Source organism: Ammospiza nelsoni, chromosome 8, assembly GCF_027579445.1.
Source record: "Ammospiza nelsoni isolate bAmmNel1 chromosome 8, bAmmNel1.pri, whole genome shotgun sequence".
Classification (NCBI taxonomy): domain Eukaryota; kingdom Metazoa; phylum Chordata; class Aves; order Passeriformes; family Passerellidae; genus Ammospiza; species Ammospiza nelsoni.
In genome coordinates this window covers 36,618,210-36,635,123 of record NC_080640.1, presented here as the reverse complement: position 1 = coordinate 36,635,123, position 16,914 = coordinate 36,618,210, and the positions used below count along the sequence as shown (strand labels likewise).

At 49.0% G+C, this 16,914-nt stretch overlaps 1 pseudogene; it reads left to right on the top strand.

Moving 5' to 3' along the window:
- Positions 1–642: 642 nt before the first annotated feature.
- On the top strand, positions 643–9,808 carry LOC132076106 (protein ecdysoneless homolog; annotated as a pseudogene).
- The last annotated feature ends 7,106 nt before the right edge of the window (positions 9,809–16,914 follow it).

Below are 16,914 nucleotides of genomic sequence, written 5' to 3'. Positions count from 1 at the left end.
TGGAAAATTGCCAACAAACCCAGATCTTTTCTGCCTCAAAACTATATTCAAGTCTCTTGGCAATTTGACCTTGGCAATTTGACCCTATACCAACAGGACGGCTGCATCAAAATCAGTTAAACTTAAACCTAAGATGCTGTGAATTGAGGTACAGCTCCCTAAAAGCAGAGATGACGCCGTTATCCCTGTAGATTAATTACATTGAATAAAATTAAATAGAACAAGAGTAAAGGAGCCGAGTAAGTAAGAACTGACCCAACTCTTGGGTCAGGGGATAAGAGCCGGTTACAGGGATTTAATCGCGTTCTGTCCCACAGGTGTCGGGCCGGGACCGGTGCTCAGGAATGCCGGGAATGCCGGGAACGCCGGGAACCATCTCCCGTCGGGGACAGGGGGTGACCGGGCCGTCCCGGCCCTGCTCGGTGCTGGGGACAGCGCGGGCGGCCGGCCCGGGAGCGGGGCCGGGGGAATCGCGACCGGGACCGCGCTGGGGCTCGGCCGCGCCGGGTACCGGGGGAGCGGCGGCCACTCACGGCTGCAGCGGTTTCCGCGCGTATCGCGATATCACCCTCAGCGCCGCCGCCCCGCCGCCGCCATGGCGTCGCTCCTCCCCGGGGGCGGAGCCCTTTGGGCCCCGGCGCGATGGAGGCGCTGCGGCGGCCGGAGCTGCCCGAGGCCGCCGTGCGCTCCCGCCTGTTCGCGGCGTCGGGCTCGGGCGGCGAGGCGCTGCAGCGGCGCTGCGCTGAGCTGGCCCTGGTGCGCTTGGCCCCGCTCCTGGCCGCCTACGTGTGGCAGCGGCAGCTGTTCCGCCTGCGCTACGTGCCGGGCCGCGGTGAGCCGGGAGCGGGCCGGGAGCCGCGGCGGGAGGAGCGCCCGGAGCCGGGGAGACTGGGAGGGGCACCCGGCTGCCGGGAACCGGGAGCCAGTGAGGGGGAACCGGCGGCCGCAAACCGACGGCGTGTGAGGCGAAAGCGGGAAGGGGAGGGGGTGGGGTGCGTGGTGCGAGGACAATCCAGCGGCCGGACTCGAGTAGCGTCTGAGAGGGAACCGGGGCGGGGGGAGGGGGATGGGATCGTTGTGAGGGGATCTGGCGGCCGGGAACCGGGAGCTTGTGAGGGGCAACCGGGAGAGTGTGAAGGACAGCTGGCGGCCGGAGACAGGGATCTTTTGAGGGTAATGCGGCGGCCGGGAACCAGAAGCGTGTGAGGGGGAACGGGGATCTTTTGAGGGGGACCCGTCTGCCGGGAACCGGGAGTCTGAGAGGGGGACCCGGCGGGTTCGAGCCGGGAGCAAGTGAGGGAGAACCGAGGCTATGTGAGGGGCACACGGCGGCCGAGAACTGGGATCTTTTGAGGAGATTCTGCGGCCAGGAACCGAGGGCGTGTGAGGGGTTCCCGGGGGCCAGAAACCAGGAGCGTCTGAGGGGGAACCGGGATCTTTTGAGGGGGATCCGGCGGCCGGGAAACGACGGCGTGTGAGGGGACCCGGCGGGCTCGAACCGGGAGCGTGTGAGGGGGGACCCGGCGGCTTCCCCGACTCTCGGTGTCACAGCACGGGTTAACCCATTGAGGCATCTGGTGCCGCCTCCCTGCTGCAGCGGGGCCATCCTCTTGCACAGGACACAAGATTCTGTCAGCAAGGTCTGGGATATCCGCAGTGAGGGAGACTCCGCAGCCCGTGTGGACAATGTGTTTCTGGGCACGGCGTTGCTGAGCCGCCTCTCCTGTCTGTGCCCCGTGCAGGCGAGATCCCGGCGCACTTGGGCGGCAGCGCGGTGTTCGGGGATAACGTGGAGGATGAGTGGTTCATTGTGTAGCTGCTGCGGGAGATGAGCAGGGAGTTGCCGGGGCTGGCAGCCAGGTAAGGCGGATGCTGCTGAGCTGCTTTAGTGGAGGGCTGCCAAGGGGCAGTGCCTGTGCTCTGAAGGTCCTGTCTTACCATTGCCCATCCTTAGAGGTGTTTCCCCATCCCAGACACGTTGGAAGTGTCCAAGGGCAGGTTGGATGGGGCTTGGAGCAGCCCGGGCTAGAGGAAGGTGTGCCTGGCTGTGGCAAGACCAGGTGTTGATCCTTGAGGTCCCTTCAGACCTAAGCCTTTCTATGAGTTTATGAATATTAAAAAAACCCCAGCAGACATGGATTCAGAAATGTCCCTGAGGGTAGGGAATGCTCAGGGCTGGAGTGTTGCTGTCTCTGTAAGGACACAGGCTTGGTCTAGTACAGGTGAAATAATGAGCAGACACCTTCACCCGAATATGGATGGCTGCTAATGGCAATGAATTGAAATGGAAATAATTTATTCGGTCATTAGCAAAAAATTGTTTAATTATTTTCCCCTACTCCAAGATTCTTAAAAGGGCTGGAACACAAAACCAAGATGGATTGCAAGTGTGTACTTGGAGTGTCAGGCTCATCTTTCCTTTTGTTTGAGGGAACAGCCAGAGTGAGGGAGTTGAGAACATTGCATTCAGGGCTTTTCTTAGCATCAGGAACCAGCAGAGGTCGCCTGTAGTACCTGAAATGCTGCTTTTTAATGCGTGGGATGTTCTGAAGCAGTTAGGATATCTTGGCTCTCCTGAAGCACTTCTCTAGTTGAAGAGAAACGCGGTGTTTTTGTTGTTAAGGAAACAAGATATATTTGATGAAACGTGTTGCAATTCAAATGAGGATTTTCCAGACTATCAAGGATTTTTCCTAAGGTATTTAGAATGACAAAAGTTTATATTTGCTCGGGGATTTCAATTTGGGACAAATGTTGTAAAGCCTGAAAAGCAATTTATCAGAAAAATCTTTCTAAGATATATTTTGAATGCAGTCTCAGGCACTGCCTGTAATATGGGTGCCTCCAAAGCCACTCTGGTGACCTGGAGGGAGCTTGCTGGCTGTCCCCAGCCCAGTCCCGCTGCAGGGAGTGTTTGTTTCTGCTCTGGCTGTTGCAGGTGACTTTCACTCGGTGTTTATGTGCACAGCTGGTGCAGCAGCAGTTTGTTCCAGACAGATGCAGTGGATACACCCTGCCAGCCCCAGCTCATCCTCAGTACAGAGCCTGCGAGCTGGGCATGAAGCTGGTAATGATTCCTGGGGCATTTTGGCCTTGGTTCATGCATGTCCAGGGAATGGGTCCTTGTCTGGAGGTTGCCTGCTTGTCCAGAGAAATGTGAGCAAAGTCTGCCACACCTTGAGAACCTCTTGTTGCATCTTCTGTCTGCAGGCTCATGGCTTTGAAATGTTGTGCTCTGAGAGCAGTAAAGTGGCTCCTGATGCCAAGAGAAATGTGTTAAGCGGTCCTCTGTGGGAGAGATTGCTCAGGAGCTTGAAGGAGAAGGATTATTTCAAGGTCTGTGAGTATTTCAGTGTCTGTGGCTTTTAAACATTCCAGGGAAAATACATTTTAAGCCTTGAAGTTGTGTGAGGAGTTGCAGTGGGACCAGAGCTTGAATCCTTATCTGGTGTGAAATGAAATAATGTCTTTAAATGTGCAGTTTGTTCACCTTTGAAAGGAACTTATTTTGGAAATTAAAAAGGAAAAAGCAAGATGTGGGGATTGATTCATTCATCTAAATCAAGGGGAGAAATACACTTGAGTGAAGAAAACCCCCATATGTGATTGTGTGAGGTGTAACTGATTTCACTGGTTTACATTTCATTTCCACCCCTCTAGAATTCAATATTCTTCAAGATCCATACATAAGACCATAGACCTATCTGGGCCCATGCAAGTGTAATTTTTATATGTGTGTGTTTTTTCTCACTTCTGGGGATTTAGCTGAGGTTCTGTGATATTTTTTTAATAAATGCCTTTCACTACTTTTTTGATGTTAATAAATGGGTCATGAATTGTCTACTTGTTTGAAGGTTATCAAATTGCACAACACTATTGAGATTCTTAGCTTCATATCCTTTAATATACTTCAAATACAGGAATGGCCCTTTGCTGTATTGAGTTCCAAGTGTAGATGGCCATGTGGTTTTGGTTGTTCTGGTTCTTTCAGCATTTCTGTGTGACCAACAGTCACCCTTAGGAAGCCTGCCTGTGAGGAGGAAGGGGAGGGAGAATTGTTTGGGTTCATGCCTGTGACTTGCATTCAATAGGGAGAAATGGAAGAATCAGCCAAGTACCTGGAACTGTTGCACATGGCAGAAGATCACTTCCAGCAACCTGTTGCAGTGCCAGAAAGATGAGAGCTGCTTGAAATTCATGAGTGTCATATACCCTACAAATCCTGTAAGTGCCCTTTGAAATCCTTGTTACAAACACCTGAACCCTTTTCTCCACTGCACATTTACCATGGGAGCTGTGGCCAGGACATACAAGTACTAATTCCTCTGGAATGCTCCACTGGGAGAGGTTCTGGCTTGAGTAACTCTTTTATCTTGGTTTTGTGAAATACTGAGCTCTCCCAAGTGGATTCCAAGTGGTGACTGCAAAGCAATTTTTGCTTGGTTGTCTGTAGAAAGTGTAGAAAAGTTTCATTGAAAAGCAGTCTCAGTGAATAATGAATACAGAGTAATCTGTCTCCTTTGCTCAAGGAGCTGGCTGTGGATTTCTCTGGAAGATGAAATCCAAAAAATAAATCACTACAGAAATATCTGAGGCTTTGGCAGGTCATAATATCTTGACTGTTATTTTCTTCAGTTTCCACTCTGTGGTGTTTGGGATCTGGTAATCTTAATATTTACCAAGGCAAAATAAATGTAACGGAAAAGGGCCATGGCCAATGGGCTTTGGAGCCATCAGGTGGGAATTGCAGGGACTGACTGTGTCCTGTTTTGGCCACTGCTCTGGGTAGTGCTCTGGTACTTCCCCACTACTACAGATAACCCCCATTGATCTGAAGGAATTGGAGAGAGAAGCAGCTTGTCTTCCTGCAGAAGATGGTGAGCTGAGTGGGGGGAATTATTCCTATTAACGATGATTATTTGTGGGGGGAGAGGGGCAATGCTGACAGCTGTGAAGGGAGAGCAAATCCAGCCTTCCTTAAGACTAAACACTGGATTGGCTCTCCCAGTTTAGAGTAAGCCTTTCTTCCTCCACTTAGTGGCCAAAGGCTTCTCAGTGACTAGAATGGTCTCTCTTAGTTTGAGCTCTGCAAAGCAGAGATTTTAAGTAGTGGCAAGAAATCTGCACTCAGTTCTTCTCAGCCTCTCTCTGCCTTTGCTGTGTGTGAGCCAGGACCAGCACAAGAACTGAACTGCAGAACTGAGCTGCAGGATGGTTGCAGTCGTGTCAGTCAGCTGGTTTGGGCCTGTGGGCCAGCAGGCTTGTGCAGAGTAACAGATCTGTGCTGTGTTCTTTCAGATGACAGCTGGCTGGATATTACACCAGGTGCTCTGGATCAGATGCTGAAGGAGACAAGAAATGAGTCCCTTCCTTCCCCAAAGGAGGAGGAGCAAAACTATGACTTGGAAACAGTTGCTGAGAGCATGAAGGCTTTTGTGTCCAAAGTCTCCACGCAGGAAGGAGCAGAACTGCCATGGTAGTAGCACCTGGAGTTTGGGTCTGGTGTGGAATGTTGCACTGTGCTGCAGCCCTGTGGTTGGTTCTGTGATGCAGAGAATCAGAGTTTGAAGGTGCTGTGCTGAGCAGGGCCTAAAGCAGAGCCAGAGCAGTGAACCTGTACTTGCTTTAAATCAGTTTGGTGCCACTCTGGCACTGGTGCAGGTTCAAGTGCTGCAAGCTGAGCTGCTCTCTGTCCCTCAGTTGGATTTTGTGGTCTTCACAATTTTTCTCTTTTTCTGCCAAGTGTTCTTCCACTCACTGTTTGATGTCTCATCCATACAGGCTTGAAGCTTCTGAGGACTTTTAAATTCAAATGTCCCAACTTCAGTCCTGGCTTGAGAGAAATCAATATGGCTTGTGCCTGTGTCAGGCTTATGCAAGCATAGAAGCTTCATTTGCTTAAAAATATTTTTATGTTTCAGGTCATCTGATGAAACCCATGATACCTTTGATGTGGATTCTTTTACAAAAGCCCTGGACAGAATTTTAGGTGAGATTGCTTCTTTCTTTGAAACAGATGCCAGCACTGATTTCTTTGCTGTAGTACTGGCACCAAATCATGTGCAGGGGCAGACTCGGAGGAGCTGGATTATGATGATCTGGATGAAGAGGAGGAGTTTGGGTTCTCAGCTGAGGATGATGAAGAGCTGGATGCTGGGAATGGAAGGCAGGAGCAGAAGGTGTCTCCTGAGGAGCTCGTGGGCAGTCTCAAGGCGTACATGAAGGAGATGGACCGTGAGCTGGCATAGACCAACGTTGGGAAAAGTTTCAGCAGCCCCAAGAGAGGGGTGAGTGTGCCTTGAGCTCTGATTTGCAGCAGTAATTTCCAAGCAGGAAATGTGCTGCAAGTGGCCATTCTGAGTAATGGGATTGGAACCTTCCCACGTGCAAGCAAAGTGTGCTGGACCTGCACCATCATACATTTTTTATAAACTAAAGCTTACCTAAGCTTGGAATTTGCCCATCTTTTCCAAGGCTTAGTTTTAGTTTGCCCATCTTTTCCCTGTTTTGAGTAGTAGGGCAAGCAGCTGCAGCTTCACTTGTGAGTTCCTGTAGTAGTTTTCTCCCACAGGAAGCAGAGCCAGGACTCAGCAACACTTTGTGTCCTTCTCTTGGAACTTAATCTGGGTAATGGAGAGTGGTGATTTTCAGTTGGCATGAGCATTTGGTGTCTGAATTCCTGTCTGTCAGGACTCAGGAGTGTACTGGACTTTGTTGGCTGCAGAATTGTTGTTTCTTTTCTCCTGTGGTTTGCCTTTTTTCCCCCTTAAATCTGCTCATGCAATTTGATAAAGCTTTCTCTTTGTACTCCCTGCAGGCAAGTTCTGTTGGAGCAGCCCCATGTGAGAGTGCTGGCCCTGATTGTGGAGCTGAAGCTGCTGAGCTGGCAGCCCTGGCTGTGGACATGAACCTGGTGGCAAAGCTGCTCGAGTCCTACAGTGCCCAGGCTGGCCTGGCAGGACCCAGCTGGAACATTTGACAGAGCCTGGGGGTGAATTTACCTGAGAGCACAGAGCTCACTGGGAGCTGAGCAAGGCAGGGAGGCGAGCCTTTGCACAAGACATGGCTGCTGGGGAGATGGAGCACAGACACATGAACAGGATGTGGAAGAAGAGGCCAAAGGTTTTAATTTGGAGCATTCTGTTCATTCTGTGTCACTTCAGCAGAGTGAATTTACCTTCAAAAGCTTCTGTTTGCACACTGTCTTGGGTGGAAATGAGATTTTCCCAGTGCTAGCACAATTCCAGAAAACTGGAAAGTGATGTTGAATACATGACTCAAATGATGTTTTTTTTTTATTAGAAACTTCTCTCCTGTTTTTCCATTCAGTGATCCAATTTGCCACATTTCTAAAATGTCCTTTTACCCATTGCTGAGTGGGTTCAATATCTGGGGAGCAGTTCTTGTTCTGAAAATGCTGCTGCCTTGAGGGGCAGGTGGGGAAATACCGCATTGCAGGAGGAGTAATTGGATCAAATGTGTAAATATTGTCCAGAAATATTTTTAATTTTTTTTCAATAAAACAAGAAATACAACTTGATTACTGAATTTTTGAAGGTATGCATAACTTCCTCAGTGCAGTATCAGTTCTTGAAGTGAAAGTATTTTTGTAATTGTTCATTTTCTGAATGAATTCCATTACTGCTGAATGTTGATATACAGCTACTGCTGGCATGATGTGAGCCCAGGCTGAGCAGTTTTATTTTTTTTTTTAGTGAAAATGTGGCTGGAAGGCAAGCAGCATGTTGCTTTCATGTGGAATGAACAATCTATTTTAAATATGACACCTTTGGTTTCAACAAGATGAATTTGAAATAAAATACGTAGAAATGATGTATAGACACCAACAGTGCAGTCCTGCTGAGTCCAAATCAGCTTCTTAATTTCTCTTTATTTCTTTTTCATTCAGCAATGAATGAGTTGTCCTGCACTGATGTTGTGTAATTTCCTTTGTCAGCAGTTCAGGGAGAGCACTGGCAGGTTGGACAGGGATTAGAGATGGACAGCAAGAGCTGGGAAGTATGAAGAAGGTTCTGCTACATTTCAAGCTTGAGAGGTGAGGGAGACACACAAATCTGTGGTGGAAAAATGAAGTTAACAGAGATTTTCTAATTGAGAGAAAGCCACTGAGCAGTTAGTGGTGGAAAACAGAGGTACTTGAACCTTGGGAAGGGTTGGTGTTTGACCAGGAAAGGAAATTTACACTGAAAATACATAAAATTCTCCACTGATGAGTAGCTAGATCAAGTTTAGATACTTTAAAAAACATAATTGAGTTGAAGAACATGATCACATTGAACTGCTGTGTGGCCTGTGCTATAGAAAAGGTCCAAATAGATGGAAGGGCTCCCTTAGTGCATGAGGAGAACTCCTAAGCTGAGGTTCAGAACAAAGCTGCTCTTTTGCAAACACTCCAGCTGCTGTTGCTTTTTGGATAATCTGACTTTTCCATCAGTGGGGCTGGGATTTCTCTGGGGCTCTGCTCCTCCCAACTCTTTCCATTTGTTCAGCAGCTTCCCAGTGGAGCCCTGCAAGGCTCTGGGAGTGCTCCCAGGAGAGTTTGCCATGGAAGAAGAAGCATTTCCATGCTGCCTCTTCCTCTGCTTTGAGGTAACACACCAGGCATCTCCACTTTTAATTCTGAGAGTGTTTGTAGTGAAGAAAGCCTGCTGGAATTAATTAGGGAAGACAAGTGGTGTGTGTGGTTCCCTTTCAATGGATTTCTGTCCAAGTGTATTCTGGAGTTGTTTAACTGGTTAATTTTCCCTTATAGTCTGTGTTTCAACTGGGGGAATCCCCAATTACCTGCAATGCTGAGGGTATCAATGGAAAGAAACCCTGCCTTGGCCATTATTTCAGGGCTGTCAATGGATGAGGAATCCCCATATTCTTGCTGAAATAGATCAGGGAACACTCTTTATGATGATATTTGTGGGTTTGAAATGAGATAAAACCTTCAATTTTCATCATCTTTAAATTGACAAGGAATCTCTATTGTGCCTTATTTTTAGGGTTGAAATTGGTAGAAACCCTCACTGATTCCATCATTTGAGGGATTTATATGGAGGGGCCACAAAGGCTGGAAAAAAAGAGGCACAAAGGGCAGCAAAAAAAAAAGGTGGAAGAAAAGTTGGTAGAAAAGGGGTGGAAAAGAAGGTCTCAAAAACAGGCGGCAAAAAAAAGGACAGAAGAAAAAAATGGAGGGGAAAAAGGGGCAAAAATTGAAAAAAAATGCAGCAAAAAACAGGGGGGGAAGGGCTGAAAAAACCAGGAAAAAAGGCAGCAAAATGGGGGGAAAAGAGCACCAGGAAAAGAGGGGAAGAGTGAAAAAATGGAGATGGCATAATGGTGAAAAGGTGGTGTTGGAATCCATAAAGTTAGAGGGTTTTTGGGAAATGGTTAAAAAAAGTATGTAGACCTCAGGCTGAAGTTCTGTTACAGCAGAAAAGTTTCCCAAGCAGTAGACGTGACAAAAAACAATAGGCCTCTGTAGAATTGGCTTTAGGATGGCAACAAGGTTATTTAATGTATATCTTTAGAGGTTAGCATGAATAGAACTTTGTTCTTTGTCTCTTATGAACCAGTCTTTGTTTTAGCTACGATTACGTATGTTTTATAAGATTGGATAGAATGCTTGTCAATATGTGTTTTCTGTGTGTGATTGGCTGAAATCTAGACGGAGATGATTTTATGTATTTCTGTATCAGCTCTCCCGGAGAGGACATTTTGGTGTGGATCAGTGAGCTGTCATGTCTGCATTTTGTATTTTGAGACTGATGTGCTGGAAATAAAAGCAAAAATCTCTTCACTGGTCTGGTTACAATGTTATCCATATTTGGATATTTTGCTGCGGCCTAGTGGGTTCCTTTTATAAAATGTGGGTTCCTGACACAATTGGACTTATATCTACCCTTTCCCCCGCAATAAGGTGGCATTTAGGAAGCAGGAAAGCTCTAGAAAGGTGAGGAGAAAAGGGTGCAAAACATGAGAGGAAAAAAAATGGAAATATGAGGGGAAAAGAGCAGGAGTCCCAGAGACACCCCCAGAGCTCAGGCCCCCCTCCCCAACCCCCCAGACCATACAAGTCCCACAGACACCCGCAGGTACCCCCAAGAAAGCCCCTGCAAACCCCACAGACACCTGGGCCTGGATTCCTGCAGGAACACTGGGGAACAACTGGGCTCCTTGCAGTGGGATGGAAACAATGGCCAGGGATGGGAATGTGTGCCCACTGTGCTGCCAGGCTGGGAATCAGCTGGGTGGGGCCATGCCATGGCAGAGGCTCCTGAACAACTGCCAGGTTTGTGGGCTCCAGCTGGAGCTGAGAAGCAAAGGGATTAGTCCAGGCAGGAGAACATCCCATTGTGGGCTACTGCTGCAAAGTGGGCATGTTTGGAACAGAGCCTCTCCTTCAGCAGGCCAACGCTGCCTGATGGAAATTGCCAAGGGCACGAGGCTGGAAGTGAAGAGCAGAGCTGCTGTCAAGTGAAAGCTCAGTTCATTCAGAGAGATCACACAGGTCCCTTGAGCACTGTTACAGGTAGGAAGCAGAAAAGGAGAGATTTCCAGGAAAGCCTTTGTAGTTTGGTGGGGAAAAGGAGTCACGATACCCAATGGCTGCAGGGATGGTGATCCAAATTAGTTCTGAGCAGATTTCCTTTTCTTTTAATTGGTGAGGGTTATTAACCTTACCTGCAGTTTTAAGGCGAAACAGTTTTGGAATCTATTCTAGTTTAATCTAGCTGTCCTCCATGCTGCATACTCACAGCAGCCATATTGAACTGTCATATGATGTGTGAATTTGCTTGTGTCCCTATCCCAAATGTCACCCTTCCTGGTTTACAACTTCTTTTTAACATGCTAGTAAATCTTCCGCGTCCCTCTGCAGTATTTCCATGGGTAAACCCACTGAAGAGCACAAGCTAAAGGATGCTACCTCCGGCTGAGCACAGGGAGCAGTGGGAAAGGATGTTATATCAGCATTTTCTGTCCCTGTGCTGATACTGTTCTCCCTGGGAGGCCGGTGGGAAATCCCTATTTCTGCTGCTCTGCTCTTCCTGATGTTTGTCATACGTGATGCAAACCCCAGTTTTGCCCCTGTAATGATGATTCTGGACATGTCTGAGTGTACCTGCTGTCCTTGGAAATGCCACTGATGGTTATTAAGGAGAAGGCAAGTGCCACCATTTCTGTGTGGGAACGGAAACGTGTGGCCGTCCCTCAGTGCAGCTCTTTGGGTGACAACAGTCGGTGGCCATTCCTGGTGCAGTTCCGTTATCATTTTTTCTTATACCATTCTATTTTATTGCCTTCACACTTCCCACCCTTTTATGTGCTTTACTTTTTAACCAGCACTGCCCCAATGGTCCCTGGGTGCAGCTCTTTTAGAGAACAGGGCCCGTCCCAACAGGCGGCTGCTGCAGCCAGGGCAGGGGCAGAGCAAGGCCCATCACAACACTGGTGGTGCACACAGACTGTTGGCTTTTGCAGTTTAGGCAGATCAAATGAATCCCAATTGTCAGAGATTTCCAACACCTGCTATTTCTCCCCTCTTTTCCTGCATGCATTTGACAGCTCTTTTGTTTCCTCCCATGGAGCTGGAAAGCAAAATGCCCACCTGCCCCATGGCCATCCCCACCACCTTGTCCCTCTTTCTCCCACCTTTACTTTGCAGCACTTTCTCCCTCCTCCTCCTCTCCCTGCCAGCTGCAGCAAAGCCATTTCCCCCACTGGCACCAGCTGCCTCCTGTCCCTCGCTCCCATTTTGCCCACTCTGAACTCCTGGAGCCACCTGCCCGCAGACCCGCAGCCGCCGTGGGGCCGGGTAATGGTGCAGGGAATGCTGGCAGGGATTCTTGGGCTGGGCTGGGCCAGGCCAGGTGCCCAGGGCCAGAAAAAGCGCTCTGAGCCTCTGCTCCTGCCCCTGGGCAGGCAACAGAACACAGCAGGAAAGGTTCGGGGCTCTCAAGAAAGGCAGCCAGAGATCTCTCACCCATCATGGGGATAAGAAGCCTGGAGTAGGGACATTAATTTCCATTGAATGTATTATGAAAGAAATCACAGCAAGGGAGTGAGTAGGCTGCCAAATCCTAACAATGCGCCTTCCTCACACTGTTCTCTCCTTCCTGGGCTTCACTTTATCCACAATTCCCTCCCTCCCTCCTCCCCACACAGTGACACTGAGGGACAGGGGCTACAGACACATCACGTCACTGCTTGCCCCTCAGGGAGAGAAATCCTTCTCCTGCTCTGTTGTCATCTTACCACAGGGGTTCCATTATGTTGTCTCCTTATCGCAGATGTTTCACACTTTCTTGGTGTTTTCTCCTGGGCTGCTCCTCAGAGCACTGACTCTTCCTTCTTCACAACATAGCCAACTGTCTCCAATTTCCTTCTGAATCTGCCAGCCCACTCTTTTATAGCACTCTTCTTCTCATTGGTTACAGCTGTGGCCTGTTAAAATCAGGCCTGTTCCTAATCTTTGATAATTGGCCCAGCTGCAACTCCTTAGGGCTAAGATTACTTTCTGGACCATCCTTATTTTCTTATATTTTATCCCCCTACACTGCTCCAGCTTGGGATTCCTCCCACAGGAGGACAGTCAGATCCTTTGTGACAGTGTCCTGGTTCAGGACAAATTTGGGCTTCACTAGGAAAGCAGATTCATTTGACCCCTCCCTGCAACCAATCTGGGAGAAAATACCTCCTTGGAGAAAAGTGGAAAAAAACTATTTATTAAACAATAAAACCCCTTGCTGCTCCAAAAGAGATGACAAACTGAGAAAGTCCTCCTCCAGGTTGCACTTTAGCTCACTGAGTCTCCCATCAGTCCCCCTGGTGCTGGAAATGTTGTGCCCTAGGCCCAGCCTGGCAGGCCACAGATGAGAGCTGCTGCTGCTCTTCTGGGTGTTCAGTCCAGAGCAGGTTCAAACAGGTCCGAAAAAAGGAAAAAGGAAAAAAAACAGAGTCCAGGGAACTTCTTTGCCTCAGCTAGCTAAACTAACTAAAAGCCAAGGAGAACTCGATCCCATTGTCTGTCCATCTGCAGACAACACAGTCCAGGAGCAGGAATGTGGAGGAGTGAGAGCAGTGTCTGAAAACAAAAGGCCCGCTTCTTCTCTCCCCTCTTCACTCTCTGGAAGACATCTTAAAGAGGCAAAACTTTTATTCAGCATAAATAGAACAAGACGATTGGGGCTAAAAGCATCATATAGTCAACTTGGACAGACAGACAGACCATTCCCCACAGTCAGGTGCCTGATGCCAAAAGTGGAGCATGTGTCAGCAATTCTTCCTACCCTTCCAATAACAGTTCACAAGTGCCACATTCAGACCAGTTGGTGATGATTTCCAAGAGACTGGGAAGATTTGGATTTCCCATTGGAGCTTATTGTGTCATGAGGACAATGCACTCCCTGCAGGCAGCATCGGTGGCAGGGTGGATTGCAGAGACTTCTCCTTTGCAGCCCCAGCCCAGCGCTGGCACTGGGGATGAAGAGGCACTGAGGTGACCCTGAGAAGAGGTGCAAGGCACGGGGCGCAGCTGAGGAAGGACAGCGCTGTGCAGGGCTCAGAGGTGAAGCTGGCATTGCCCAGCGTGGAGAAGGTCCTTTGTGCAGCCCCTGTTACAGGGGAGCTTGAGCCTTGCTGCAGACATACGGCCGCTCATTGGAGCAGTTCTTACTGATCAATCCACTGTGAGCCAGGGATACACACTGGAAATTGCCAAGGACAGGAACCCTGCAGAGAGGAGCAGAGGCACCGCTGGCTGCCAGGAGAAGCCCTTGTGCCCCTGTGCCCCCAGGCCCTGCCCGGCTCCCCGGCACTCACCAGGAGTTGTAGCTGCTGCCGTCCCCCCAGTGCAGGCGCTCGCCCCGTCTGCGCAGCCCGAGCCAGAAATCGCCATTCCCGCGGAGGCGGGAGAGCAAATCCTGCCCAGGAGAGAGGAGTGGGAGCTGCCCCGGCCCCTCGGGGAGACACGTGCCCAGGGCTACCCACGCACGCCGGGGCTCCTTCCCTGCAAGGCCCCGGCCCAGGGCTGCAGCCCCGGCCCTACGAGCACCGAGCCCGGCCCAGGAGCATCCCCAGGCTGCCCTCAGCCACCCCACAGCGCCCGCAGCCCCTCACTCACCATGGCCTCCTCATCCTTGGCAATGTCCAGGGAGGCATTGAGTTCAGAGCACCGTTCCTGACCCTGCTCCGACATGCTGTAATCCTGTGACAAGTGGTAGCAGACCCCCGTGTGCCCAACCCTGTCACAGACATTTTTTCATAGAAATCCTTTCTTTGGGATTTGTTCATCTTCTGGGATGCTGAGGCCCCAGGAAGAGAATGTAAACAATGATTATCAGCTGCTGCGGAATGCAACAGGTGCAGCAGTGTTTGGGCTTCTGTGAGTGTTTGGATTTGCTGACCACTCACGGGAGAGTTTGTCCTTGCTTTCTGCTGGATACAGAACTTTGCTATTCATTCTTTTCTATGCTATTCTTAGCTTAGCAAGCCTCTGCAACTTCTCTCCTCATTCCTTTTAGTATAGTAATAATGTATTATATATCATATATCAATAAATCCAGCCTTCTGATCGTGAACCAAGATTCCGTCTCTCTCTCCCCCTGAAGACCCTCATCAGGTCACTGTAATATTTGGTGACCCGACGTGTCAGAGCAAAAATTAATTTGATAAGACCAGAGGAGCAAAATTGCTGCACTGGGTAAAATCCTGTATGTGTAGCATGTGATGGTTGCTTTGAAGTGACCACAGAAGTGGATTAAGCCAGGAGCTGAAGAACTGAAGATCCTGATTTGGACAGAGTTCAAAGTGGATTAAGCCAGGAGCTGAAGAACTGAAGATCCTGATTTGGACAGAGTTCACAGCCAAGGCCGACCACAAGTGAACCTTCTTCTGGAAAATATTCAGGAAAGATGTTTGGAAAGAGCAGCAGAACCGTGGAGCGAGCCAGAGCTTGCCGGACTCTTTCAAAAGGTACTTTTGGCTTTTCCCTTCCTGATGAACCAGCCCTCAGAAGTTTGTTGCTGTTTATATGGGGGACACACCCCTTGGAGGAAGAGGTTCAGTTCTCTCCTTCAGAGGAGAAGCTCATTGCCCTCTGGCAAAGATGGGGTGCAGAGGACGGATTTTTCTTGTCAAAAACAGATCTCTATGAGTTCTTTCGATGGGCAAAGCTTTTTGGGTTCTTTACTGATGTCCTATATGCTTTGGATGTTTTCGTGTGGGAATGCATGGACCCTATCTTCCGATTCATTTGGGGTCAGGGGTGCGACTTCCCTCCTGTCTACCCGGCATTTAGAAAGCTCTTCCCAGTTTTGAAACAGAGAGCAGCTGTTTTTCCATGGATTTCTAACTGCTATGGGTTGGCTCCGTTCCCCCCAAATTCAGCGGGAGAAGACCCGGTGGGGGATGAGATTCTGCTTCCCAGCCCCTCCTGCTTCGCGGCGGGGGGGATGAAACTTGGCCGCGCGAAGAAGTTGTTATTACTTTTTCTCCGGGGCATGTGCGGATGGAACCGTCTCTTCCCCGCCCTTCTCCCTCACCAGGGGGATGGGAGTGGATGAGCCCGCCACAGTCGGCCTCTCAGACCCTGCCCCGCTCAGAGATGGGGGTGGTACCGGCCCCCGAGGCCCCCCGCTTGCTGGACCCCTGCGGCCGCCTCCAACACCTGCGCTGCCTCCGCCCCTGCCAGCACCACGGCTGCCTCCAAGACCTGCCCTGCCGGTGCAGCAGCCACTGCGGGCGATCCCGTCTCCACTTCTCTAGGCAGTCCCGCCCACGGCTGTTGAAGTGAGGGGGAGAACGACCATTGTGCATCGAACTCCGAATTTATTGATCGATCAGTCACTTTAAATAACAGTGTTAATTAACTTCATGCATATTCCAAAATCCAGGTTTACGATAGGCTAACAGAGAAAACTCTAACCACTCCTTTTGTTTTACAATACCGTTGATTGTTTACATCAAACAAAACCAGTGTTCTCACTGTGATATGAACGGTTCTCAAAACTTCCATAACTGTTCCCAGGGTGCCATCTTTTCCCAGAGAGGATGTTACATTTGTTATGGGAAGACTGCCTGACAACCTTATTGTTTATACAATGATGCCTGAGAGAGACTAATTGTTTATAGAAGTCAGGCTGGAAACTGCTTTGAAACTGCTTCACAGCTACCTGTTACTTTTCTCTCAGCTGCATGGCTTCGTGGCCTTTTTCTTTAAGCCATGCTTGAACTAAACTCCCGACATTTCCCCCGTCTTTTTCTTTAAAAGAAAGGAGGTTAGTTTGCCACATTTTCTCTATCATCCTACTAACCATCTTTTGGATACAGCTACAGAAACAAGGTAAGATAAGTAAAAGCAATAAGAGTACACCTAATATCCCTATAGCATATTTTACAAGGTTTCTTAGTCATGGTCCCAATCCAAAACTTTTAAGCCACTCATCAATACCCAATCCTTCTTCTTCCTTAAGGCTGTTAAGCCCTAGCCGTAGCTCTTTCAACTTAGCATGAATAGATACAGAATGATCAGACAGGTTCATGCAACACATCCCTTTAAACTCCTCACATCCATGGCCTTGAGCCAATAACAAGAAATCTATAGCAGCTCTATTTTGTAAAACAGTGTGGTTAACACTTTGTACATCTGAAGATAACATATCTAATATCTGTGAAGTTCTATTTAGTTCACCTTTAGCCCAACACACTATTTGTTTTGCCAGAGTCAATGCTTTGCTTGCAGCACCCCATGGTAGGAAAGCTGAAACCATCACTTGTTTAAACTTACTCCAGAACCATGGATCTCCTATTTGACTACAGTCTAAATTATGTAAGCTACGCTCTTGCCTGCTTGTCTTATGACTTAATTGCATTAACACAAATATATTAGGGTGGAATAGTGATAAC